We start from the raw sequence: 25,565 nt of genomic DNA, 5'->3' as shown, positions 1-25,565 counted from the left end.
CCTGTGTAAGAGGTGCCACATAATCATCCCACAGGACGTTCTGGGGCTAAATAAACATAATGCATGACGTGAGTCACTTGCTCATTGCTGATGACAAATTTCAGACCACTATGTGGAAATGAAAGACAAATAGGATTTACGTACAGATCCATTCCATCCCTATATGGGTGGAACTATGCTTTGTAGTTTGGTCTGCATTTGATTTGGAAACTTTGTACATGTGAATGAATTATATGTTTATAAATAATTTTATCAATGAATTATGTTACTCCATGTTAAGTGTATAAAGTTTTCTATCACCACTTGCGCCATAAAGTAAATGTCTGCTATTAGTGTTCCAGACAATCCTGGATTATGGTAAGAAAGGAATCCCCGAGGATTTATAGATGCCACATTAGCCTTATTGATTTGTCTGACTTGTATGGTTTTTGGAGATTTGTATTGAATAAGTAAATGATGACTGATCCATACATAGAGTTAATAGAGGATTTAGTGTTGAACCTGCATGGTATGTATCATGTTAGTGTCAATGAAGATAACTGAATTCTTAGTCTATGTTACAAAGTCATTCAGAAGCATTTGGCATTAAATTGCACATCAACTCTTCAACAATGCCCAAAGCCATTTTTATCTCCTTTGCCAACATTTATAGATGGCTGCCTCACTTTTGTAATATTTTCTTCTTTCTTTGCTTTTTCTATTCAGCCAGTCTAACAATTTTACATAAGTACCCAATAATTACAGTCTCCCATTCCAATAGCCATATATGTCATTATAGACTTAACAACAACATGGTTGTTCAACTTCGTAAAGAAGTCAATATTGTAGGTGGCACGTTTTTGCATAATTATTCTTGTTTTGGAATAATTTAAGATATAAATGCTTATCGATTTATTGATAAATGTCCATAAAAGAGTCAAACTAAATTTAATTTTTGTGCTTCTTCAATGTGAGGGCATCAATGAAATAATAATGAGGCACTGGGTTCTCAGGGAGAAAGTGAGGACTGCAGATACAGGAATTTGGGGAAGACTCGAAGGAGAAATTCCTGATTCCTGATGAAGAGCTTATGCTAAAAACATCAACTCTCCTGCTTTTCGAACGCTGCCTGACTGGCTGCATTTTTCCAGTGTCACACTTTTTGACACTGGGTTCTCAGGATCAATTTGTGTGTGGATCCAGACTGCTGATAATTCATTCTGAAATGTTTTATGCTTGAACTTGTGGAATAGAAACATAGAAACATAAAAATAGGAAGAGTAGGCCATTTGTCCGTTTGAACCTGCTGTGCCTTTCAATATGATCATGTCTTATCATCTAACTCAGTACCCTGTTCCTGTTTCCTCCCCATACCCTTTGATCTCTTTAGACCTAAGGACTAACTGCTTTTCAAAATCATTCGAAGTTTTGGTCTCAGCTGCTTTCGGTGGCATAGAATTCCCAAAGACTCACCACTTTCTGGGTGAAGAAATGTCTCCTCATTGCAGCAGTGATTTCAATAATATAAAGAGTGCACTGGGCCTGTTAGTTACTCATTTTCTTACATTCTCTAAGTCTTCACCTTGACCAGGACGTTATTATTTTGACAGTCAAAAATCATGGTGCAGAAGTGTTATTTAAAGAGGTACTCATCTCCTTGATTGAAAATTCTCTTTGGATTTGATAGAATATTGGAGAGATGTTGTAATAACAGCTGAGACTGGCAAGACCTGTCATCATTTGTAATTACATAGGCTTCCATCACCACCCCTAAAAGATGTAAATACCTGAGAACACTGGCAATGAATTATTCAAATCTATGGCTGGTATCCTCACAATAGTTGCAGCCCCATCCTCAACACTCTCTCTTTTCCATCCAGATTATCAGATGTCAGGCTGGGGAGAAGGGGTAACTCCTCAACAATTGGCTGATCTCTTCCACCAGGAACTTGCATACAAAAGCATTGTCTGCATAAATTAATAGCTCGGCAGAAAGTGTAGGGGAATACAACTCAGGATGAACGTCAAGACAGTGCAATGTTGGGATAAATTGAGATTAGTAGGCATGGTGTTGGCGTCATGCGAGATGGAAGCAATGAGAAGGAGTAGGACAGAACAGGAAGGAGGAAAACAGAAGGCTGAGGTTGCAGAGGAAAAGCAGAATCTATCATCTATCTTTCAAAATGGAGTTCAAACAGCATTTTACTGGTAATACCAGTATAGTAAAGCAACTCACTGTATTTATTGGCTGCTATTATCAAGTGGTGACAGTCATAACATCTTTAGTTGTGTCTTAGCATGTCTTAGTGTATAAAGCTGAGATAGATGTGGTAGGATGGCTCTGATCTGTGTTGTAGGAAATTAAATGTGAGCGAATGATAATTGAGCCAACTTTGAGGAAACTAAAGCTTTACACCACAAGCCAATGTTGAAGCATTGTTTGTGAACATTTCAAAAGGAAATTACTCGAAAAAATGAATATTAAAATCATAGGTTGTGGGAAGACAATCTGACTAGTTAATAAATTAGGCAAAAAATCTGCTCGCTGAGATTTGCAGGATATTTTTCTGTGTTTTGATGTTGTACAATATAATGGTGGTGTTCACAATAGAATTCATTCTATATAGTGTCATAGATTCATAAAGATGTACAGCACGGAAATAGACTCTTCGGTCCAACTTGTCTATGCCAGCCAGATATCCCAACCTGATCTTGTCCCAATTGCCAGCACCCGGCCCATATCCCTCCAAACCCTTCCTATTCATATACCCATCCAGATGCCTTTTAAATGTTGCAATTGTACCAGCCTCCACCACTTCTTCTAGCAGCTCACTCCATACACGCTCCAATTTCTGTGTGAAAAAGTTGCCCTGAGGTCTCTTTTATATCTTTTCCCTTTCACCCTAAACCTATGCCCTTTAGTTCTGGACTCTCCCACCTCAGCAAAAAGACTGTCGATTTATCCTATCCATGGCCTTCATGATTTCATAAACCTCTATAAAGCCAACCCTCAGCATCTGACACTCCAGGGAAAACAGCCCTAGCCTATTCAACCTCTCCCTACAGCTCAAATCCTCCAACCGTGGTAACATCTTTGTAAATCTTTTCTGAACCCTTTCAGGTTTCACAACATCCTTCCAATAGGAAGAAGTCCAGAATTGCACACAATATTCCAAAAGTGGCCTGACCAACACCCTGTACAGCTGCAACATGACCTCCTAACTTGTATATTCAATGGTCTGACCAATAAAGGAAAGTATACCAAATGCCTTCTTCACTATCCTAACTACCTGCAAATGTACTTTCAAAGAGCAATGAACCTGCACTCCAAGGTCTCTTTGTTCAGCAACACTCCATCAGACCTTACCATTAAGTGTATACGACCTGCTAAGATTTGCTTCCTCAAAATGCAACACTTTGCATTTATCTAAATTAAACTCCATTTGCCACTCCTCAGCCCATTTACCCATCTGATCAAGTTGTAATCTAAAGTAACCTTCTTCGCTGTCCACTACACCTCGGATTTTGGTGTCATCTGTAAACGTACTAACTATACCTCCTATGTACACATCCAAATCATTTATATAAATGATGAAACATCGTGGACCCAGAACTGACCCTTGTGGCATACCACTGGTCATACCTCCAGTCTGAAAAACATCCCACCATCACCAGCTTCTGTCTTCTACCTTGAGCCAGTTTTGTATCCAAATGGTTAGTTTTCATTGTATTCCATGAGATCTAACCTTGCTAACCAGTCTCCCACAAGGAACCTTGTCGAACACCTTGCTGAAGTCCATATAGATCACGTCCACCACTCTGCCCTCATTAATACTCTTTGTTACTTCTTCAAAAAACTCAGTCAAGTTCATGAGACATGATTTAATGAGTTGGGCTGGTGTTTTGTATAACATTTTGAATTATGTTTTATCTTAACGTTGAGGTGGAGGGGATGAGAATCACGTAGTTCTCTGTCTGTGCATCCATCAACTACAGGATATAATTAGACTTTCAAAGAATGGGGATCTTTCCAATGTTTTCAGATATGACCCATAGAACAAGATGGGAGGCTTGTTCAAGCGATCATGGGCTCAAAGTTCTAAATTGAACCAATGCAAAAGAAATTGGACCCAACAGGAAATTGACTAATCTAAATTAAACAGCAGCCAGCAGGTATTGGTTACAGAAAGCATTGAAAACCAAGGTCAAAGGGTCACAAAGGTTTTGGGGAAACCGTTTGCAACTAGCCTCAGAGTTGTGCATTAGAGAAGTAGCAATCAGACTTTCTGGCACCTTGACTTCCAGCTAGTACCTGAGGGGGTGGACTTAAACCTCTCCGGCATGGCAGCAATGAAAGGATGTTGGCACGAACCCATTGGATGCTTTCCTGACCCCATTAGCCAAAGACCACAGAACATTTGGGACGCTCCAGGGTGATGAATTCTAGTTTCTCTGATAAGCAAATTGTTGCTGCTTTATACTAAACATTTTTAAATGGAAAAAAAGGAAAATGCAAATTATTTCATTCTCTGGTAAATAATTAAACACCATCAATAATTTAAACATATAAAGTCTGTAAGGAATAAACTTCTCCTGTCATTATCAGACCAGTATATTTGCAGTCATGGTTCATAATGTTAACAGTATATTTCTTATGTATAAATAGATTCCGCACAATACATTGAACAGCATGAATGGCTAAGATCATAAGAAGTATTTAGATTGCTATTGCTGATTTTTATTGCAGCTATATTTTAAAAATAAATTATTGTTTGCTTGTTTGAAATATTAACAGACCGGAGAAAGGCACATATTTATTAGCAAGAAACTTGAGATTTGTGGTGGTCTGATTAATAAATGAGAAAAATTGGAAGTGTTTTAAATTAAAGTAAGGATTTTATAGGATTAAAATAACATTATTATATTCTATCATGATTTGCATTAATTCAAAAAGCAGCTTACAAAATCTACCTAATTGGGAAAATAGTGTGAGAATGTTTGTTATGACATGATGTAAGTTTTATGAAATTTGAATGGAATCATATTTGCAATTCACAGACACATGAAAATTAATTAGCAATACAGCAAGTTTTATTTTAGCTAAATTTTCCAGCTGTACTCTCTTAAAATAATTCACCTTTAGAGAGGAAGAGTTTTGGTCTGAGACTGCAGCACTTATCCTACTGTACCCAATCCCTTCCAATCCACTCTGCTCCTGTTGATGTGATATTAAATCTTACTCTACCCAGCTTGGCTACTTACATCCCATCCAATCCACTCTGCTCCTGATGATGTGGTATTACATCTCAAAGGACTAATCTTCATTTCAAAGGCAATTCTTTGATTGTGCTAAAATATGAAAGTAACTCAAAGCACTTTGAAAACATTCAAAGTAGCTCTGCTAGTTTTATTCTAGTCCACCACTCATTGCTGAATGCATTCAAAATTGTTTAATTAGTGCACTTTTTCCAGATTTACTGCATGTGTCAGGCTTGAGCTCCTTGTAACTTTGGAAATTGATTGGGGACTTTCACCTTGTCCCATTTCAAACAAGCAAATCATGATTAAAAACTGAAAATGTTGGCCATGCTCCGCCAGTCTAGCAGCATTTATAGAGACAGAGATAAGAGTTAACAAGTTGACTTTAGCCTCGGAAGTGAACTGAATTCCATGTCTGGTCCCTGGAACTGTGTGACACTAGAGGCTCTGTTAGAGAAGTTAGTCAATGAGGTGGATATTTTTGTTGAGTTAGGTTGATCTGAGAATTCTTTAAAAGTGGAAACCGCGACCAGATTCCAGGATTTCTGACCACGTTACTGGGCTTTGTGATTTTCAGGAGTACCTTTTATGGATCTAGGTTGGGTTCTTGTCATAATCCCTTACCTGCCTTTCGTGACCTGACTGACTCCATTGCGGAGATGGGCACTACCTATTCCTCCTTGATTTTCAAGGAGTCAAGCCAGATGTTTCAAGTGTTATGGGTCATGGCACCTTAAGGAGTCTTGGTCCATGGTCTGCAAGAGGGACCATTTTGAAGGTTAACTTAAAAAGATATGCCTTATGATCCTAATGCCAACAAATGCCCCCCAAATAACTCCTATGTTTCTTTGTGTCAAGCAGCATGACCCCAGAAGAGATAGTTAAATGTATGTTATGATCTAGTTAGGAAACAGCAACTTTTTGTTTAAAGGAGACAAAGTTTGAAATCCCAAGCATGTACTAAGAGACTAAAACCACAGGTTTAATGGTTTTGAATAAACAGAATAAAGATTACTACACAAAGTGAGAAAAGTAAACTAATTTATAATATGGAGTTTATATCCTGACATCCAGAAGTAACATGGAGTGAATACTTGCTAACAGATAAACCAGATTTAAACATCCCACCAAGCACATTAAACAGCAGATGTGGTCAAAGCAACATCCATGGACTTTTCACCAATCTATCTGGATGTTTGGAGATTGTCGGATACTAATACCTCATCAAAATTTTGCCTTCTGCACAAAGGAATCCTCAGTACTTAGTTGCATTCTTCTAGTTCAATCTCTTCACCTGAGACTATGTTTTACTAGATTGATAAAACTGTGCTCCTGCTTCTAATTACTAAAATGATTATGGCTCTTTTGCAGACAGCAAAACTAAACTTCACTAAAACTGGCACCACCCTTGGGTTCTTTGTACTCCAGTCCATCTAGTTGCACCTCAAATACTTATGGATCTTTGTGAGCCCCAAATCTCTGTTACCAAATGGCCCCTGAAACTTTAATGATCCTCAAAGATGACAGCAGCACCTTAGCTCCTTTTTTTCACTCTCTAAAACTGACTGACTGTAAACCTACTCTTTGAACTGCAGTTCAGTGATGTTTCAATGGTTTTGAGTGACCCATTAAAGCAAGCTCAGAGTGTCCTGGGCTTATCATGAGACAAAATTAACTATAACAGGTAGTGGAACATCCTGTACTTTAAATGCTATAATTTCCATAGTCTTCCAAATTACAAGCAAGCAGGAATGCAGACAATGGATTTTGTCACTTAAGTCATGCTCACCACACACCTCCCAAGGTCTCTCATGTCCTATCCAACATATGGCACTTCAAACATGCATGCCAGGGTATGGAATGTCTGTACTCATTCGCCCACTATACATTGTATTGAAGCAATGAACTCCAAGGTGCCAGCTGTATGTGTAAAACAAAAGTAACAGTGATTCATGTACACCTTTCCACTAAGTCAAAAAATCTAATTTCCACTGTATGTCAGTTTCCATTTCTCGTTACTAAATGAAATATGTAAGTCCTTCAAAGTCATTAAAAAGAAATAAAAAAGATCAGGCTCCAAATATCTCAAAACTATCAATTTTTATTTCAGTTGCCCTTCTCCCACTTAATGGCCTCCATATCTTCAAACTGCTACCAGGGCTCAACCTGCAATGTTCTGATTGGAGGTGGGAAGGTATTAAAAATATGCAAGTTCTCTGGTTTCATTCGTTCCTGGGATCAACTTTATGGCCATAGGACAAAGGTGACAGGGCTACCCATTAAGATTGAGATTGAGATCCTGTGCACATTGTCATGGATCGATGACAATGTTATGCACTAATGGGGCAACAAGCACTGTGTTTCTGAGGAAAGGTCACTCAACCCAAAACATTAACTCTGATTTCTCTTGGCAGACCTGCTGAGTTTTTCCTGAAATTTCCGTTTTGGTTTCTAACTTACAACATCTGCAGTCTTTTGGTTTTTATTAGGCACTGTAGCTACTTAGTAACCAGTTGGTAAATAACTTAACCAGCATTGTTAAAGGAACTGCTGGAATCCATTCAGAAATTAGTCAGTATCTTTATTGTGAGATGTCTGTCGAGGGAAGCTGTGCTTGTCTTGACTCGAAAATAATCATGCAGCTTACTTTCACCAACACACTATGTCTCCTAACAACATGATCTGACGTCCTCATGACGGAGCTCTTTATACACATGCTTAATAGATATTCTTAGAGTTAGGGTAGAGTAAACCTTTAATTTCCCATATCTTCTTAAATTCACTCTTCCCACAAACTGCTAATCTCATACAATAATAAGTTACCACCCACTTCAGCTATCACATTTCTCCACTCCCCCCACCTCACAAGATCTGCTATACCTGAGGCACCAATGTCTAACAGTGCTCTCAACTCTCTGAAGGATGTGTAGGATGTATGTGCTCCCTATCATTTCATTGGAAGGTGAACACATATCACTTGACACAAAGAAACATCGGAGTTGTTTGGGGGGCATCTCTTGGCATTAGAATCATAAGGCATTTCTTTTGAAGTTAACCTTCAAAATGGTCCCTCTTGCAGACTATGGACCAAGGCTCATTAAGATGGACAGCAAGTTTTCAAGATATCATGACCGAGGCCTTAACTCTAGCAAAGACGTGAATATAATGGCAGTGACCAACAAAGGAAAAATGCTGATTCAAGAGAGAATCCTCCAGGACTCAAATGATGGTTTCCTCTTGAAAAAGAAGTAAATAAACAGAATTTCTTCCTTTCACTTCCATCATCATTGCACTCTGATCCAGGAATACGTCTAATAGATACGAAGAACAAGGAACATCCTGAATATTTTTCTGGAGACAAAGAATGAGAACTTCTCTAATCTTCCTTGGGTAGGAATTGACATTACTATGCTGCCTTCAATGTAAGGTTTCTCTTCTGCAGATAATGACATCTTGGGAGCTTCAGAGAGCAAGGTCGCACAATCATTGACGGTAGAATGAACTTGAAGATTCAAAGGAATGAGATCTTCAGGGACACTTGCTTCAAGGTTGGCATCTATAGGAAGCTCCTATGTAATATTCTGATCTGTAAACTTGTGTCAAAGTTCAGTATTGAATTCTTATATTTTATTATATTTTTATAGCCAGGGTATGGAATTTCCATGTCCATTCATCAACTGTACATTGATACGTCATCAGATATTACTGTGTTACTGCTAATAGGCAAATTTTTAATTTAGCAATTTCTTTTAGGCAGTTGACTTTTTCAACTCTTGCTTAATTTTATTTTGTGGAAGTTCCTTTCAAAGTTCAGTTTTAAGCTTTTCTAAAGGACTTTTCATCTGGTAAAGGAAAAAGATTCAAGGGCAACACAAATATTTCTGTTCAGTAAGGCACAATGTTGAATGGGAATGACATACAGTGTATCAATGATCTCTCTTCCGCTGTACTGAAAGCTAGCTTGAACCTGCAATTGTATTCTTTTGCATCTCGAAGTTTGATAAGAAATTGTTGGAAAAATTGAAGCTTCAACCACAATGATGAAACCACCAGAATAGACACACCTGTTTCTATATCCAATTTAAAACTGGTCTTATTGCCGTTAATCATGGTATCTGCATACCACAAACATCTTGTGGGTCTATTATCTCCCCTAAGAAGAACATGCTCTGTTAATTGTTAGTATTTACTTTCAGACTGTCGCAGAATGGAATGGTCTGTTTATAAACTTCTGTCTTACTGATGGAAATCTTTTATTGCTGCTTCAGCAAACCACTTCAAAATGGCATGTAAGTCAGCACTGCTGATTGACAGGGTTTTACCACCCCCCACCCCCCCATCGATTAATGTGGCGCCATCCATCCATGGGCAGTAAACAATGGCAGGAACCATGCCCTTTTCCTATTATGTCTATTGTCTCAGTGATAGCCCTCTGGTAAACACATTGGATTGAGATGGAGCTGATGCTTAGGAAAGTTCTATGAGCCACAGATGAGAAACCTGTTTTGCTTGCAAAGTTCATTATGTCTAGTGAACATCACAGCTTGTGCTAAGATGAAGCTGTCTTTAGACTGTAAACATTCTGGAAGAGCTTTGTCCAACATTTCAACTGGGTACTTATGCAGGAGTTCCAGATCAGCAATAATCAACAAGGCAGTATAAGTTGTTTATAAAAGAACTAAAAAATGAGCTTGACTCCAGAATGTGTTGATAAAACTTTCCTCAGTCTATGATGGCATTATAATTAGAATTGCTACAGTATGGAAACAGGCCCATCAGGGCAACAAGTCCACACCGACACTCTGAAAAGTAATCCACCCAGATCTATACTCCTTCCCTATAATTACCCCTGGCTAATGCACCTAACACTATGGGCAATTTAGCATGGCCAATTCACCTGACCTGCTCATCTTTGGATTGTGGGAGGAAACTGAAGCAAACCCACGCAGACACAGGGAGAATGTGTAAACTCCACGCAGACAATTGCCTGAGGCTGGAATTGAACCTGAGTCCTGGCACTGTGAGGTAGCAGTGCTAACCACTGAGACACCATGCTGCCCCAACTGAGCAAACCAAATGAGGAGCTAAAGGCCCTATGACATTTTTATATTTGGCAATCATCATGCCCTGTCTCATGAGACTACTTCCATTTACATTTAATCCTAGTTCTTGTCTGAATTTTGATTGAGGCCAAAGGCAGTTTGATATTTTCTAAAATGCCAGTCCCAGTCTGACCTATGCATGATCTAATGAGGGCTCTTCACAAGGCCCAGACACTCTGGTAAACACAAGATTTTTTTCTGTTGTTGAGTGCTTGTTCTAGTTGATTTATGGCAGTGGAAAACCTTTTATTTTCTGTCTTTTTTCAATGTTGTGATGAGGGGATGGAGGAGTTTCCTCTTCAGTTGCTTTCCCTCTGTGCGATCCAGTACATGGTGGACCTTGAAGTCCTTTGTTCCCTGCATTATACTGGCACTGGTCTTCTCTTCATACTTTTCCATTCTCTCCGCAGTTGGATTACTGGGCTGCTCTCCTCTTTCACCTCCTGCTCTCTATTGACACTGAGTTTCTCTTTAGCTGCTCCTTTGTTGGTTGGCACAAGATCTGTGGACCTGATCATATTTTATCCACCTGTTATGATCATGTTTGCATTGTAAATAGAAGGTAGTCAACATTTTTGTCAATGCACAAGTAACCTTTATTGAATATGTACACCTTACACGAGAGAATAAGTCATTATTTGAAGAACAGTGTTGCAGCCAGAAAAGTCCACAGTTTAGTGCTTCAATATGGTTCTGGTTGAAAAAGCATAAATTCCTACATAAATAATGTTCTAACATATAATAGAAAAGTGATATTTGATGAATAACCAAGGCACAGATTATTACTCACTCGTGAGTTTTTTTTTGTCAGTTTGACCCATTTAGCAGATATGAATCAAATCCACAAAACCATTATCTTCTGTTGTGTATTTATACCTCTTTGGAAGAAAGCAGAATCAAGGGATTGAAGGTATTTTTCAATCATTTTTATTGTTTAACAATTGAATAGCATTTCAGCTGGAGTTGCTTCCAATCCTTTCTACCTAAGCAGTTAAATTATTCATATTGAAAAGGCCTCTTGGATTTGGATTCTGAAATTAGGTTGTTTGAAAAGAAACACCAACAATTATTCAGCAGTTTTATCCAGCGAGCAGCTGAATCATAGGATTTAAGGAAGATTGTGAGTTGTCTGAGCAAGTGAATCAAGTGCTATGGCAAGCTGAGCGTAAAGACCCTGGACTGAATCTTATGTTTTGTTTTGGCATGAGTTATGGAGTGTTTTGGTGGAATTGATTTTTTTTTTTGCAAGGCTGAGTACCTTATCAAAATTGTCACCTTAATTGGAATTCTCATCCTTATAGTGAGTATAAAATTTTATTTCTAACCCCTCTTACTGCACGCTGTTCATGATGCAAGTTGCCACTGGGCAGAGCATCCTGGAGTTAAAAGGCTGCTTTGCACACAGACAAAACACTGTTCATCCAGAGCTGACCTACATGGATCCTGACATTTGCCTTGGACATGGCAGACGGGGAATTTCAGCATCCTCTTTCATGTACAAGGACCTGGTATTCTGATGGACAAGATAGTGCAGAGTTCAGACGTCCTCTTCTCTGAGACCAGCAGAGGAGGGCATGACACTAGACCATGCCAGCCTGGTCTGAAGTTGCCATCTGGGTTCTGAAGGAATGTTCGTCACTGTATAAAGATAGTCAGTGCCCTTCTCCACTCCACCAGGCTAAGTACCATCATCTTTCTATCCAATACCTCTCACTCACTTTATATTTGCTACTGCACCTGCCCCCTATCAAGGTTCAAGCTCTTCCACTCTCACTGCTGTCTGCAACATCTTTCCTCACTCCCTTTCACCCACTCCAACCCTTGGCACCACTAACCCTGCATGCCAGGTGCACTGCCCACTCACTCACTCAGCTCGCCTTCCCACCTGCAATAACAGTAAGGGCTATGACACCCACCTTCATCTTCCATAATACATGCCTCTCTCTCTCATTCCAGGAAACAAACAGCTCATAATAGGGTAGAAAGATTGTGGGCTGCTCATCATTCGGTTTCTCACTACATATGATATGATCTGCACTAAATGAGCAATATATATTTGGCTGGGATGGCAATACATAAGAAATGGCAAGGCTTAGAAGGTGTGGATGCTCTAACCGTTCAGGTGGGCTCAGAGTGAGTGAGCTCTATGACAGTGAGCACTGGACCTAGAGATGCAGCTTAGTTTAGCACATGAGCGTGATGCATCTCTGTGAGTGTACATTGTCCTTGTTGCAGCATTACAATGCTAGTTGCTGGTGCAGCTCGAGGTGCATCATTGAAGTACAGAAGCGACTTGTAGGTGGATCAGAGATGTGCCAAGGAGGTTCTCAGGGGTTGATACAAGCCAGATGCCAATATCCATGGTTATGGTATGCATGGGACCAGTGCCTGTGGAACGTGCCTGTCATGTTAGTGCCCGGGGTCCAACATGGAGATTATTTGGATCAGCAGCAAGTTGAACCTGTCACGACCCCACCCTGGATTCCACATTTAGTTTTTCAGTTGGCATGTTTGGAGGACTGCCATCTGTGGTGAATTGGGCTGTTAACAAGGTGTTTAGAAAGCAGTATTGAGAATCAATAGGGAACTCACCTCTGCCTAGCAAGAATCAGACCACAGCACATAAAAAGAATACAAGATGTGACAAGATGATCTTGACATCAACAAAGGGCCTTGCTGATTGTCTTGCTCGATTCTATCACAAATCTCACAATAGTGTGTGTTACTCAGCCTGAACAGATTCCATACAGTGTCGAATTTTGTTCTGTACTTTTGATTGTGGACTGAAATATGAAAAAACTTCTTTAAAGCCAAGGAAATAATTGCTATGCTTCTTAATGGAAACTACTGAAACTTTTTGCAAGTCATATTTACACTACAGTTGAGTCTGAGTGCAGAAGGGCTAGTACCAGGGGGCTGTCTACAAACTGAGCTCAGCTGACAATTATGAACCAATTTGTTCGTGGAGTTGTGACAGTTGTGGATGCCAAAGGCCAACAATGTTGCATATTAATCAGGGAGTCTGAGTTGCTGTGGCAACATACACTGCAGACCAACGATCTTTCCCACTCGTCACCTCTACCACTTGTGAATGTTGGAAGGATTTACAAGTTGGCATTCAGCCTGGTTTGATTGCATTTTGAACTCGCTTTCCATGCTCTTCAATTTCTTGAGCAGGATTGAACTTTCCCCTCAGAGGCAGGGGTACTATATGACCTGCATGCCCATAAGTGCTAAAAACGTTTATCACGAACTTGTCGCAAAGCATAGCTAAATCTAACAGATAGAAAGGAACATAACTCTGCAGAATATTTGTGAAGGACAGAAAAAAATAGGTGAAAAGGTGTTTTCACTTTACATATCTGGAAGACCAGTGATACTTGCACGTCCACCTTGGACTTTCTATATAACGGAAGGTCTAAGGGCAGCATGGTGGCTCAGTGGTTAGCACTGCTGTCTCACAATGCCAGGGACCTGGGGTTGATTCCACCCTCAGGTTACTGTCTGTGTGGAGCTTGCACATTCTCTCCATGTCTGCATGGGTTTCCTTTGGGTGCTCAGGTTTTCTCCTACAGTCCAAAGATGTGAGTTAAATAGATTTGGGAGATACAGAGATAGGGTCAGGGCTAGGTCTAAACGGAATGCTCTTCGGAGGATTGGTGTGGATTTATTGGGCTGAATGGCTTACTTCCACACTGTAGGGTTTCGATAATTCTAACATTCCACTTCAACTGGGAAGGAGCATGATTATTCTGTGAGCAGATGAGAAGGGTATGCCACAGAATGTTGGTTGTACAAATGGATGTGTTTTTGAATGTAATAGACAATTACTTCATGATGCTGCAGTGCCAGGAAATAGCTCATATCTTGACTTCATGATGTTAAATATGTGGTAGACATGAGAGCATCCTTTGTGATTAGCAAAGACAGCATGATTAAATTCACTGTGATTTAACACTATGCAGGTAAGGGGGAGAGATTTTTTAAAATGAAACTCCAGTCATAGGTCAGTGGATTATATTTTGAGACATGTTGCTGAGTCAGCAGGATAAATATAGAGTGAAGATTGCAAAAGTATAATCTGAACAAGCAATGGATTAAAATGGCAATCTGAAGTGAAGTAAAAATGGAGAAACAAAACAAATGCTATGAAGCTTGTAGTGGGAGGTGGGAGGAAGCTGATTGGGAGCAAAACATAAGAGGCCGCTAAACATGTTAAGTGTGGTCAAGGGGCCGAGAAAGGAATCTGTTAATGAGCAGAGCTACTCCTACTAAACATTACAAGAAATTCTTTTAGCATTACATCAGTAAGAGTGCTGTCAAAGAAAAGGTCAAATTCTTAACAGATATTAATGGGGCTAAAACTGTGTCTTTTAATTTGTTAATAGATATCTGTGTGAGCAAAGGAAGATTGTCTCTCCACAGAATCTCTAAGGAATAAGAGTGCAGCTTAGATTTGCCTATTTATCTTGATCTGTGTCAGATCCTGTATGAGTTTGATAACCATTATGAATTACAGCAGCCCCATATTAACGTACTGTTCAAACTCAGTGCAATGCTAATTCCAAAGACAGAGATTAATTATAAGTAACAACACTGGCCACGGTCCCATCTCAGAGGCAGAAGTGGGCGAGGGCAATTCTGTGGGAAACTTGCCATCAAATCCTATTGAATTAAACAGGAGGATACAGTTACTAGTTATTATCTCTGTTTCCTATTCTCAGCTGGCTCGATTGAGAGGTTGTCAGGTAAGTAGGCCTTGGCTGCAACTCAGGAGCAGAGAAGAGGGAGGGAAAGGTCAGAAAGGACAGAGAGATGGTAAAATGGAAAACTAAAAGTCAGAGGAGAGACCAGGGTTGGGGGATGATCAGAAAATGAAATAGGAGTGGAGAGTGAAGTCCGTTCACCATCTACATGGCACAAAGCAAGAGTGTGATGGAACATTCTCCACGTGTCTGGATAAGAGCCTCCCCAAAAACCTCAAGAAGCTTGACACTATCAAGAACAATTTACTTGATTGGTACTGCATCCACAAACATTCACTGCCTCCACTGCTGGTGCTTAGTTCTTCAGCCAGCCTGCCATAAAATGAGAGACAGGTCTGGGTGAGTTGGAATAAAGCCAGCAATGTACTGCGTTTATGGGATCCCTCCCTCCAAACACAATGAAAACATAATTCTTGTGATACTCTCAACATCTAGGAACTATCTGGATTAGTGGTGCTGGAAGAGCACAGCAGTTCAGGCAGCATCCAAGGAGCAGCGAAATTGATGTTTCGGGCAAAAGCCCTTCATCAGATGTCGATTTCGCTGCTCCTTGGATGCTGCCTGAACTGCTGTGCTCTTCCAGCACCACTAATCCAGAATCTGGTTTCCAGCATCTGCAGACATTGTTTTTATCATCCAGGAACTATCACCTGTTGTTGCTCAAGCTTTATTTCTGCCAACAGTCTGTATTACATTGGGTTTAAGCTACTTCATGGATTAACCTGGACCTTTACTGAGCTGCAAGTACCAATCTTTCCTCCCACATATGAGTGTGCCTCTTCTCCCCGATTTCAGGTCCCATGGGGAGATGCAGCATAGTCCTTCCTCTATTCCTGCACATTTGCCTTTTCCATCAACTGCTTAGCATATCAATATCACACTAAAAAGGATATCCGTGGAGCCCAGTTTGCAATCCAGTAAGCTGTTGCCATTCCAGTCAAACCACAGCATTATGGAGATGTTCAAATCTGCTTCATCAAAAGGTAAGCATACAGAAACACTAAGCACGAATATTGGCAAAATATTAATATAAACTAGCTTCAGTATGGACCATTCTCACCTGTAGCTTCCAATTTTATTAGCTAATTGTTCAATAACCAGGTTATCCAGATGCAAATTGGCTCCTTCTTATTAAGACAAAGTCTCCTGTCAAGAGCCAGGGTGTGAACAAACTTCCTTCTCCTTTCATGTTTATGACCTTTGCTGCAATCTATCGAATGCAGACATCTTAAATATGATAAACCACCAGTGATACCTCCACAAATTCCTGCAAACTTACTGACACTCTCTAAGGATAACATCCCTAACATCAAGGCAGTGGTTATTGTCAATCAAATGCTTTGGGGTGGGGGTGGATTAGAGTGGTGCTGGAAAAGCACAGCAGTTCAGGCAGCATCCGAGGAGCAGGAAAATTGATGTTTCGGGCAAAAGCCCTTCAAAAGGCATCATCCACAGGGCTGACAAAAAATTCCAAAACAGGCTCTCTACTCCAAGTTCCATCATGGCAAGCGGTTACCAGTTGGACAAAGTAAAACTTGAAATATGTTCACAGATCATTCCTGAAAAAACATCCAATATTACCCCCACCAACTCATGGGAATCTTGAGCTCAAAACTTTCCAAACTGTACAAGAAGCATCGATGGTGGAGCCAACCATTTCCAGCATTTAGACCATAAGACCATAAGACATAGGAGTGGAAGTAAGGCCATTCGGCCCATTGAGTCCACTCTGCCATTCAATCATGTCTGATGGGCATTTCAACTCCACTTACCAGCATTCTCCCCGTAGCCCTTAATTCCTTGTGATATCAAGAATTTATCAATCTCTGCCTTGAAGACATTTAGCGTCCCGGCCTCCACTGCACTCTGCGGCAATGAATTCCACAGGCTCACCACTCTCTAGCTGAAGAAATGTCTCTGCATGTCTGTTCTGAATTAATCCCCTCTAATTCTAAGGCTGTGTCCATGGCTCCTAGACTCCTCGCCTAACGGAAACAATTTCCTAGCATCCACCCTTTCCAAGCCATGTATTATCTTGTAAGCTTCTACTAAATCTCTCCTTAATCTTCTAAACTCCAATGAATACAATCCCAGGATCCTCAGCCGTTCCTCGTATGTTAGACCTACCATTCCAGGGATCATCCGTGTGAATCTCCGCTGGACACGCTCCAGTGCCAGTATGTCCTTCCTGAGGTGTGGGGACCAAAACTGGACACAGTGCTCAGATTTGGGCCTAACCAGAGCTTTATAAAGTCTCAGTAGCACAACTGTGCTTTTATATTCCAACCCTCTTGAGATAAATGATAACATTGCATTCGCTTTCTTGATCACAGACTCAACCTGCATGTTTACCTTTAGAGAATCCTCGGCTAGCACTCCCAGATCCTTTTGTACTTTGGCTTTATGAATTTTCTCACCGTTTAGAAAGTAGTCTACGCTTTTATTCTTTTTTCCAAAGTGCAAGACCTCGCATTTGCTCACGTTGAATTCCATCAGCCATTTCTTGGACCACTCTCCCAAACTGTCTAGATCCTTCTGCAGCCTCCCCACTTCCTCAGTACTACCCGCCTGTCCACCTAACTTCGTATCATCGGCAAACTTCGCTAGAATGCCCCCAGTCCCTTCATCCAGATCATTAATATATAATGTGAACAGCTGTGGCCCCAACACTGAACCCTGCGGGACACCACTTGTAACCGGCTGCCATTCCAAAAAAGAACCTTTTATCCCAACTCTCTGCCTTTTGTAAGACAGCCAATCCTCAATCCATACCAGTAGCTCACCTCGAACACCATGGGCCCTCACCTTGCTCAGCAGCCTCCCGTGTGGCACCTTATCAAAGGCCTTTTGGAAGTCTAGATAGACCACATCCACTGGGTTATCCAGGTCTAACCTATTTGTCACCTCTTCAAAGAATTCCAACAGGTTTGTCAGACTCGACCTCTCCTATTAAATCCATGTTGACTTGTTCTAATCAGACTCTGCTCTTCCAAGAACTTAGAAAACTCCTCCTTAATGATGGATTCTAGAATTTTACCAACAACTGAGGTTAGGCTAATTGGCCTATAATTTTCCATCTTTTGCCTTGATCCTTTCTTGAACACGGGGGTTACAACAGCGACCTTCTAATCATCCAGGACTTTCCCTGACTCCAGTGACTTTTGAAAGATCTCAACCAGTGCCTCTGCTATTTCCTCAGCCACCTTTCTCAGAACTCTAGGATGTATCCCATCGGGGCCAGGAGATTCATCAATTTTAAGACCTTTTAGCTTTTCTAGCACTTTCTCTTTTGTAATGGCAAACATACTCAACTCAGCCCCCTGACTCCCTTTAATTGTTGGGATATTACTCATGTCATCCACTGTGAAGACTGACGCAAAGTACTTGGTAAGTTCTCCTGCTATTTCCTTATCTCCCATCACTAGGCTTCCAGTATCAGTTTGAAGTGGCCCAATGTCTACTTTTGCCTGTCGTTCATTTCTTATGTATTGAAAGAAACTTTTACTATTATTTCTAATATTACTGGCTAGCCTACCTTCATATTTGATCCTCACAGATCCAGATACCAGCCAAGCACAAACAGTAGAAGGAGTGTGCGAAAACTCAAGCACACCACCTGCCCTGGTACCCAGTCACTGAGTTTAACTATGTCATTAAAAAACATCTTATGTCCTTTTCACAACATATATTCCTGCTTATCTTTCTGTCATCAGAAACAGAGCAAGCACACTTTCTATCCCTTCATACAAATCATTTGTATAAATTGTAAGTAATTAAGGCGTCGTACTAATCTCTGAGTTGCACCACTTATTATACATGGCCAATTCTATACCTAATCAGAAAGTGACCTATTTATGCCTACGCTCTGACTTGTTGGTTAGCCAATTTCACCCATGGACATTTTCTATTTTATGTATTCTGAAACATTCCCTTAAATATTTGCCATTCAACCTCTGTGGACCTATCTCTTAAACTAATTTGTCTGGTCACTTTCACTAGTTCTGCTTTCATGCCCTCATAGCTGTCTTTAGTTAAGCTTAAAAGACCCACCTTTCTCTCCTTCCAACCGAATAGGGTAACTTCACTCAAGGGTTATGAAAATGTTACACAGTAATTGTCCTGTATTATCTGTTCTCTGACTGGCTGCAGAATGTGCTGTTCTAAGAATAATCCAAAACGTTCGATAGATTCATGATCTAAATCCAAAATCATGAGGAGGCTGGATCCTGCTGTTCCTGGCTTGTAAAAAGGGGAAAAAAGCAAGAGGGAATGGACTTAAAGTGAGCAAAAAAATAAGGGTGAAGTGAGGAAAGGTCTTTTCATTCACTGAGTAGATAGAGTATGGAATGCAATGTCTAAGGCACTCGAGGGCATTGAGATATTAATGAGATGAAAATAATGTGCAAGAGTATGGGGAAAAGCAGAAGACCGGCACTAGATAATGATGTACCTTTAATGAGCCAATGTGGACATGATGGGTTGAATAGCCTCCTTTTTAACTATAACATATCAGTGAGTCTGTAATCTGGGTTCCCTTTGCCCATTAGATTTTTCTAATCTGTACGTGCATTAAAATTTCCCATAATTATCACAGTACCTTTTCCGTAATCTCTTATTATTTCTTCCTGCATTCTTCCTTCTACTGGGTTATTACTAGTAATGTACACCACACACACAAGTGACTTCTTTCCTTTATCATTTCTCATCTCTGCTCAAATCATTTGAACTTAGGTCATGTTTCTGTATTGTGCTAAACCAATCCTCAATGAGCAGATCTCCCCCTCTACCTTTTCCTAGCTTTATTCTTTCTTGAAGTATGGGCATTGCCAGCTGTGTTTATTGCCTGCTATAAGCTTCCAACCCTTTAAAATGTCATATACTCTTCAATGTCTTGTCTCAATCTGTGTCATCCTGCAGCCATGTCAGTGTAATAACTATCAGATCGTGCTTAATTATTTCTATTTGCGCTATATCAATTCATGTCTTTTGTGATGGCTGTCATGTGTAAAAAGCCTTCAGTTTTGTTCTTTTATCAGTTTTGTAACCTCTAGCCTTACTGTTGATTCACTGTTAGATTTGTGCTCTGTGTCCTTCCTTGTCATGATCTGTTTATCATTTCCAAAATTAGTATCTTAATGTCTTGTCTCTACTCCTTGATTTATAACATATTTTGTCCCTTGGACCCAGAATTTAGTTAAAAGCTTCTCCACTTTTCTAGACTGGTAGTGGTGGTGAGCAGGTCTTTAATGAGAGCAGAAGCTATGATGACAGTCATGTGATACCCAGTCATGTAAGGAGGCATTAAGAAGGCTGATAGAACATAGAACATAGAACGTAGAACATTACAGTGCAGTACAGGCCCTTCGGCCCTTGATGTTGCACCAATCTGTGGAACCAATCTAAAGCCTATCTATCCAACACGATTCCATTTTCATCCATATGTTTATCCAATGACCATTTAAATGTCCTTAAAGTTGGCGAATCCACTACTGTTGCAGACAGTGTGTTCCGTGCCCCTACTACTCTCTGAGTTAAACTACCTCTGACATTTACCCTATATCTATCACCCCTCAATTTAAAGCTATGTCGCCCATGCTAGCCATCACCATCCGAGGAAAAAGGGTCTCACTGCCCGCCCTATCTAACCCTCTGGTTATCTCATATGTCTCAAGTAAGTCACCTCTCAATCTTCTTCTCTGTAATGAAAAAGGCTCAGGTCCCTCAGCCTTTCCTCATAAGATCTTCCCTCCAACCAAGTAAATCTCCTCTGAAACCACATCCTTCTTATAATGCGGTGACCAGGACTGTACACAATATTCCAAATGCAGCCGCACCAGAATTTTGTACAGCTGCAGAATAATATATAGATTGGTTAAAGAATATTTTTTTAAGAAGCAATATCTTAAAGGAGGAAAGAGAGGTGATGAGGCAGAGGCGATTAGGAAGAGAATTCCTGAACTTAAGGGTGAGTTGAGAGGAGCATTGCATCAAAAGGGTTAAAATCCGAAGTGGTTAGAATTTACAGTTGAGTTGCAATTATATAGAGTTCTGATTATATCCAACCTAAATTACCTTGTTCAGTTTTGGGCAACTGCAACTCAGGAAAAATAGATCAGCCCGGTTAAGAGTTGTAAAATAGATTCACCAAAATCTTACCGGGACTAAAAGGGTTAAAGTATGAGAACAGATTGTAAAGCCTGGACTTGTATCCCATTGAGCAGAGAGGATTATTGAGTAATCGAACTGAGGTGTTTAAACTTCCTCAATAATGGATTCTAGCCACTACTTTACCTAGCAGAAAAAAAATAACAAGAGGTCATGATTTTAAAGTAAGTGAAACAAAGATTACAGAAGGGTCAAGGATAAATTCTTTAACCCAGCCAATGGCGAGGATCTGGAACTCACTGTCTGCATGTGCGATAAGGCCAGAAATCTTTATCACTTATAATAAATCTTGGATATGCACCTGAAGTGTTGTAATATTAAGAGCTATGGATCAAGAGTAACATTAGGTTGGATATTTGTATATTGGTCAGCAGAGATTTGATGACCTGAATGACTTAGTGTTTGCCAAATAATTTATGTTTCTATGTTCACTTGATTCATTCCTGTCTTATGATGAAAAGTTGTGCAGGTTAGGTCATGTCCATTGGAGTTTAGAAGAATGAGTGTTTATTTTTAGTTAATCACAGATGTGGGCCACAAGCTGGGCCAGCAATTATTTCCTGTCATTAATTGCCCTTGAGGAAAAGGTGGTGGTGAGTGCCTTTTAGAATCATTGCAATCCATTTCGTGTAGGTACATCCACAAAGCTGTTAGGCAGGGATTTCCAGGATTATGACTCATCAACAGTGAAGGAACAGTGATATATTTCTAAGGCAAGATGGTGAGTAGCTTGGAGGGGAAGTTGCAGATCATGGTGTTCCAATGTAACTGCTGCTCTTATCCTTCTGGGCGGTGAAAGTTGTAGGTTTGGAACATGCTTTAAAGGAGCTTTGATGAGTTATTACAGTGCATCTCGTATCAGTAATGGAGAGAGTGACCATTGAAGATATTAGATTAGATTAAATTAGATTAGATTACTTACAGTGTGGGAAACAGGCCCTTCGGTCCAACCAGTCCACACCAACCCTCCGAAGAGCAGCCCTTCACCTAACTCTATGGGCAATTCACTTAACCTGCACATCTTTTGTGCTGTGGGAGGAAACCGGAGCACCCGGAGGAAACCCACACAGACAGTTGCCCAAGGCGGGAATTGAACCCAGGTCTCTGGCCCTGTGAGGCAGCAGTCCTAACCACTGTGCCACCGTGCCGCCCACAATATTTGGTGGGGTGAAAATCAACTGGGTTGCTTTGCTCTGGAGCTCCATTAGTGTTGTTGGAACTATACTAGTATAGGCAAATGAGAAATGGATAAGTGCATGAATAGGAAATATTTGGAGGGATGTGGGCCTGGAGCAGGCATGTAGGATTAGTTTAGTTCAGGATTATGTTTGGCATGAACTCATTAGACTGAAGGGTCCGTTTCCATGCCAATGACTCCATGACTCCTGCTTTTTCTTTGGGTAAGATGGTGGATAGGCTTTGGAGAGTCAGGAGCGGAGTTCCTTTGCAGAATTCCCACACTCTGACCTATTCTTATAGTCATAGTATTTATATTGCTCCTCCAGGTCAGTTTCATATCAATGGTATTGCTAGGATATTGAGAGTGAGTGATTTTGCTGGAATATCTTTGATTAGCAAGGGGTGATGATTAGATTCTCTTGGACATTGCTTAGTGTTGATGTGGCATGAATGTTATTTACCACTTATCAGCAGGAGCTTGTTTATTGTCCAGGTCTTGTTGCATTTGGATATAGACTTCTTCAGTAATTGACAATTCACAAATCATACTAAATATTGTACAATCATCTGTGAATATCCCATTTCTGACCTGATGATGGAGCAAAGATAATTGATGAAGCATTTGAAGATGATTGAGCCTAAGACACTGCCCTTAAGAAATCCTGCAGTGATGTCACGTGCGTAAGATGACTGACCTCCACCCAACACAATCATCTTGCTCTGTGCCAGCAATGACTCCAACCAGAAGAGAGTTTTCTTCCCAAGTTCCATTAACTCCAATTTTGATAGGGCTCCTCAATGGCACACTCAGTGAAATGAAACCTCAGTATCAAGCACAGTCACCCTCATTTATGCTCCTGAATTCAGCTGTTTTGCTCATGTTTAGACCAAGGCTCTAATAAACAACGGACCTGACAGGATCCAAACTGAACATCAATGAGCAGGTTATTGTTGAGTATGTATAGTTTGATAGCACTATCAATGACCCGCTTCCATCAGGATTGTTGATAAATGAGTGCAAACTGATGGGGCACTAATTGGCCCAGTTGGATTTATTCTGCTTGCTGAGAACAGATCATATCTCAGCAATTTTTCATATTAACAGGTAAATGTCAGCAATGGAACTGTACTGAAACAAGGTTGGTTTTAAGTGTGACTAGTTTTGAAGTGCAATTCTTTCAGAGTGTACTACTTCTGAAATGCTGTCAGGGCATTGAGCAGCACGGTGACTCAGTGATTAGCACTGTTGCCTCATAGACCTGAACTTGATTCCAGTCTTGGGTGATCGGTTGAGGGGTGTTTGCAGGTTGTCCCTGTATCTTCATGGGTTTCTGCTGGGGACTCCGGTTTCCTCACACAGTCTAAAGATGTGCAGGTTAAATGGACTGGCCATGATAAATTGTCTGTAGTGTCTAAGAATATGTAGACTAGGTGGATTAGCCATGGTAAATGTAGGTTTACAGGCTGAGTCTGGGATGCTCTTCAGAGAATTGGTATAGATTCGATGGGCTGAATAGCCTCTTTCTGCATTGTAGTGATTCTATATTTACTTTGACTTTGCAATATCTCCTGAACTACTGTCTTTAATCCTGCCACATCCAAATGTGAATAGTGCTGGACAATAAAACAGGTCATTGGAGAGGACTCCAAAAAAATCCCCATTTTCAACATTGAAGAAGCCCAGGACATTATGCAAAACATAAGGCTGAAGCATTTGCAGCAATCCACAACCAGAGACGTAGCGTCGATGGTCCACCTCAATCTCCATCCGAGGTCCCCAGTATCATAGATGATGGACTTCAGCCAATTTGATCCATTCCACATGATATCAAGAAAGGGCTGAAGTCCATCATCTATGATACTGGGGACCTCGGATGGAGATTGAAGTGGACCATCCACGCTACGTCTCTGGTTGTGGATTGCTGCAAATGCTTCAGCCTTATGTTTTGCATAATGTCATGGGCTTCTTCAATGTTGAAAATGGGGATTTTTTTGGAGTCCTCTCCAATGACCTGTTTTATTGTCCAGCACTATTCACATTTGGATGTGGCAGGATTAAAGAGAGTAGTTCAGAGCAGTTAGTTGTGAGATCATTTTGTATGCTGTTTATGAATTTCGACAAGCAAGTAGTCTTATAGTGTAGCTTCACAAGGCTGACAACTCATCTTTAGGAATGCCTGGTGCATGCCCTCTTGCATTTTTCATTGAACCTGAGGTGATCCCTTAGCATGATGGTACCATTAAAAATCACATAACACCAGATTATAGTCCAACAGCTTTATTTGAAATCGCAAGCTTTCAGAGCCCCCGTTCCTTCCTCAGGCAGCTAATGACAGACAATACATCAGATACAGAAGTTAAGTAAAAGATCAAAGGGTAATAGAACTTACACAAATGTATTGAACAAAGCTAGATGGCTATTAAGTCTTTAATCAGTTAGAATGGAGATGCAGGGTTCAATTGATTAATACATAAATCCCAAAATTTCTTTCAAGTCACTGCCCCAAGATAACTTAAGGTTTTGTCGGAATAAAGGTGACATCTTAGGTCAGACAATGCATTTTAAGTATGAGGTTATGTTTCAAGTCTGTTTGCATCTCAACCTGAAGCCAGACTGGCTTACTTCCAAAGTACTGAGCCTTGACCAGTCTGTGAGATAGCTCTCCCAATTTTGGCATATGGCCCCAGATGTTGGAAAGGAGTTCTTTACAAGGTCAACAAGGTTGTCTGTGTCACTGTCATTGCTGGTGCCATGGTTAATACCAAATAGTCTGTGCAGATTTATTCCTGTAACTGATGCAATTAAATGGCTTGCTCAGCCATTTCAGAGGGCATTTTAGAGTCAGCCACATTACTGTGGATTTGGATTCACAGCCAGGTGAAACCAGATAAGAACTTTCCTTCTTTAAAGGACATGAGTGAACTAAATCAACTTTAATGATAATTAACAATGATATCATGGTCACCACTAGTCTAGCTTTAAATTGACCATCTGCTAATCTGGATTCAAACCCATTTTGCCAGAGCATTTACCTGGGTGTCTGAATTACAAATCCAGTATAATACCACTAGCTCCCTTGTTGTTTCCTCCTCTATGTTTCCTATTAGATAGGGA

The sequence above is a fragment of the Hemiscyllium ocellatum genome, chromosome 4 (genome assembly GCF_020745735.1).
Source record: "Hemiscyllium ocellatum isolate sHemOce1 chromosome 4, sHemOce1.pat.X.cur, whole genome shotgun sequence".
Taxonomy (NCBI): domain Eukaryota; kingdom Metazoa; phylum Chordata; class Chondrichthyes; order Orectolobiformes; family Hemiscylliidae; genus Hemiscyllium; species Hemiscyllium ocellatum.
Note: the sequence above shows the minus strand (reverse complement) of the source record.